General features: G+C 38.0%; 2 non-coding genes across 2 annotated transcripts; one reads left to right on the forward strand and one right to left on the reverse strand.

The window, feature by feature from the left end:
- Positions 1-456: 456 nt before the first annotated feature.
- TRNAN-GUU lies at positions 457-530 on the reverse strand. The gene has a single exon. It is a non-coding gene; the product is annotated as a tRNA-Asn (tRNA).
- A 3284-nt stretch (positions 531-3814) lies between these two features.
- On the forward strand, positions 3815-3888 carry TRNAI-AAU. Its single transcript has one exon. It is a non-coding gene; the product is annotated as a tRNA-Ile (tRNA).
- Positions 3889-4157: the final 269 nt, after the last annotated feature.

A 4157-nucleotide genomic window follows, 5' to 3' on the forward strand; every position in this document is an offset into this window, starting at 1 on the left:
CTAAAAAATAAGAGCAGTGCATGTCTTGAGTATTTTAAGAAATACTCATTAAATAATTCCACTACTTCTCTACTCACGCAAACACATGAAATCATGGTTATCATAAAATATCATTTCATGGCCTTGGGTCTCATATTCGTGTCTGGGTAAAATTTGATGTGCATACTTCTCTACTCATGACTTACATACACACACACACATTTGCTCCCATGCGAGCTCGCATACCTACCCATTGACCTCTCTACTCATGACTTACATACACACACACACATTTGCTCCCATGCGAGCTCGCATACCTACCCATTGACCTGGGCTTCAACTAGCATACACTCACACTATTGGTATACACTGGAGGGAAGGGAGTGCACATCCTAACAAGCCAATCAAAATGTATCACTCACACTCCACCTCTAATTTACCTTAAAGTTCATATAGAGTAGGTAGACTTATTACCATCGCTAGAAAGAGGGTTTGAACCTCCGACCTTGTGGTTAACAGCCACACGCTCTAACCAACTGAGCTATTCCAGCTAATTCTTTGTAATAGCTCAAGCCCAACACATCCTTATAAGGAATGTTTCATCCCCTCTCCAACCAATGTTGGATCTCACAATACACTCTCCTTGGGGGCCCAACGTCCTTTCTGGCACAACGCTTGGTGACTTACTTTGATAGCTTTCGTAATAGCCCAAACCCACCGCTAACAAATATTGTCCGATTTTGCCCATTACATATCATCATCAGCCTCACAATTCTAAAATGAGTCTACTAGGGAGAGGTTTCCACACTCTTCTAAGGAATGCTTCGTTCCCATTTTCAAACACTAAAAAATATTGTCCATTTTTTACCGTAACAAATCGTCGTCAGAATCACAGTTTTAAAACACGCTACTAGAGATATTTACAGACACTTATAAGTTATTCTTTCATTGTCCTCTCAAACCAATGCGGGATCAGAGGGCATGGGTTCAAATCCCACTTCTGACAACTCTCAAATAAAGGTAAAATAAAAATACAATAGCATATCATTTTTTGAAATCAATTGAACTCACTGGAGATTTAAAATTGTCACGACATGATTTTTTAAGCATATAAGAACTGTAATAACTTCAAAGCACAACTATAATAACTAAACTTTCTAAGACTTCAAATCATTATTCATGACACATCCTAACAAAGAAAAAATTTCATAAAAATTGAAAGGAGATTCGAAAACTAAGGACAATAATTCGTAACACATAGAACTGACGTGACAAAGAAAAATTTGATAAAAATTGGAACGAGATTCGAAAACTAAGGACAACAACTTGTACATATAGAACTGATGGCTTGGGACGACCCTCCTCTATGACCTTAACTAACAATTAGTGATCACCCAAAAAGGAAAAGAAATATCTAGTGCAACTAAATAAGTAACCTACTTGTAGGCGGTAATCGAGTCCTTGATCGAGCGAGTTGCCATGGGTTTTTCTTTAGGCTATAGAATGTTTAGGTGTAGATTATATGTAACGACCCTAGTTTTCTAGGGACCTAGAGTCACTAGAACATGCATGATGTAACTGCTTTATGCTAAAATATTTTTTACATTATGTTTTTGTATTGAAGCTACCCCTAAAAAGAACACAATATTATTATTAAGAATGTTAGATTAAGACTGTAACAATGTTAGGAATCACGAACCTACATAATTATATGACATTGTCCACTTTGGTTGGAGGGTTAAATTTTTTCATATACTAAAATGGAATGATGCATTCCCATTGATAAAAAGAGAGATGAACCTCCGACCTTATGGTTAACAATCATACGCTCTAACCAACTGAACTATTCCAACAAATTATGAGTATTAGCCTAGATATTGTCTACTTTGACTCATTACATATCGTTGACAACCTCACAGTTTTAAAACACGTCTAATAGTAAGAGATTTCCACATGCTTATAAAAAATGTTTCATCCCCTCTGCAACCGACGTGGGATCTCACAATCCACCTCCTTGTGTTTCCAGCAATCTCGTTGGCACACCACCCAATGACTAACTCTAATACAATTTGTTACAAACCAAGCTCACCTCTGATATTGTCTACTTTGGCTAATTACGTATCACCATCAGCCTCACGATTTTAAAATATGTCTACTAGGGAGAGATATCCACAACCTTATAGTTAATGTTTTGTGTCCCTCTCCAATTGCTAGCAGATATTGTTTGTTTTGGCATGTTACGTATCGTGTAAGTTTAAAAGTTTTAAAACGCATCTTTAAGAGAGAGGTTTCCACACCCTTATAAGGATTGCTTCATTCCACTCTTCAACCAGTGTTAGGTCTCATAATAAATAGTTAAGATGGTTGAGTTGTTGAAGGCTTTAGGACTCAAGTTTTGGTCCTTGTGAGTCGGTGGGTTGAAATCGAGCTTTTATAACTTAGAAATGTTTTGTTTTATAAAGTGCTATTCTTTATAAAAAGTTGAAATCGAGCTTTTATAACTTAGAAATGTTTTGTTTTATAAAGTGCTATTCTTTATAAAAATAGTTATATAGAATAGGTAGAGGGTGTGCGTTCAAATCCCACTTCTGACAACTCAAATAAAGGTAAAATAAAAATACAATAGCTTATCATTATTGAAATCATTTGAACTCACTAGAGATTTAAAATGGCTTCCAAGCTTCTACAAAAGTTAGTATTGTACAAGTTTACCCTTACACCTGAATCTCAAGGACACTCTGATTTTCTATACTACCTGAGTGCATAACAAATGATGATTTGTGAGCCTGGAATACACTGGCGTCCTTGATATAACTGTCCACTAGGACCTCTATTAATTGATTCATAATTACCTATGTTAAAAAAAAATCAGCTTCGGAAAGGTAAAAAATGTAACTCTATTAATTGATTCATAATTACCTATGTTAAAAAAAAATCAGCTTCGGAAAGGTAAAAAATGTAAGGGTTCAAGTCAAAAATGTCAAATCAAGCCAAATATGTCGTTTTTTAACCTAAAATTCCGAGAAGCTAAGCCGAAGGGGCCGGTGTATGTAGTAGTGACCCTGTCATTGAGGGACATTGACACATGAGCAAGTCGCAAAGTGGGTCGAGGCATGGGTCTTGAATGTTCATGTGGGCACACAAGTTGGTGTAGTGGATCATGGGTTAGACCGTGTTCTGTGTATTTTTTGTTTGAATGTGGGTTTTTGGGCCAAGCACAGAGGAAGTAGACTACTTGACTGGTTGCTAGTTGGTATCTGATTGCATTGTTGGGTCGAAGCTTTGTATTTTAGGTTACTGGAGCAAACTAGGTATGGGGTTGCTTGGCTATAATGAGGTTGCGGGTATTCGAGTTTTGGTCCGACCAGGTGGACTTCATCTTCTCCACCCCTCACATCGGTTAGGGTTGCCTGTGGGTTTTGGGTCGTGAGTCGGATCTCGTGTCGGACTTCGTTTCCCTCACCCCGATTACTAGAGAATTTTTCGGCGACTCTCTCTCCTCGGTCACGTCATTTCAATGTCCTTTTTCCTCCATTTTTTAGTCTCCTCCTCCCCCTAATCTCGTTTATGGTGTTTGTTTGGTTCGTAAGGGCGTAAACACTCAAATTTGAGAGGGTTCGAAAATCCAACGTTCTGTCTTCCTTACCCAATCCAACGTTCTGTTCTTCCTCGGTCACGTCGTTTCAATGTCCTTGTGGGAAGGAAAGCGCGTGAGACAGCCGGCAAGCCACGTGTCAACTTGCGGGAGGGAAAGCATGTTAGAGAGCCTGAGGGACACGTATTGACGATTGGGTGGAATAACACGTTAGGTGCATTGTCAGGCGAGAAAATCTATGGCCTACTAGCTCAGTTGGTTAGAGTGTCGTGCTAATAACGCGAAGATAGCAGGTTCAACCCCTGCATGGGCCAATTTCCCTCATTGTTAATTATATCTTTTCATTATACGAGTTAAAACATTACGAAATTTAGAAGATAATGACTTTTTTAAGTTTATTATGCATGAAGTTATGTAAACGAAACTTGATTGGCCAGATTAGGAGCTAACGATCTATAATGTGCATAAAATCTATGCCCAATTAGCTCAGTTGTAAGATTGTCGTGTTAAAAACGTGGAGGTCGTAGGTTCGAAAATTACATAGGCCAAGTTTTATTAATTCTTAATAATATCTTGACATGAT

The sequence above is a fragment of the Cucurbita maxima genome, unplaced genomic scaffold (assembly GCF_002738345.1).
Source record: "Cucurbita maxima cultivar Rimu unplaced genomic scaffold, Cmax_1.0 Cma_Scf01204, whole genome shotgun sequence".
Lineage (NCBI taxonomy): Eukaryota > Viridiplantae > Streptophyta > Magnoliopsida > Cucurbitales > Cucurbitaceae > Cucurbita > Cucurbita maxima.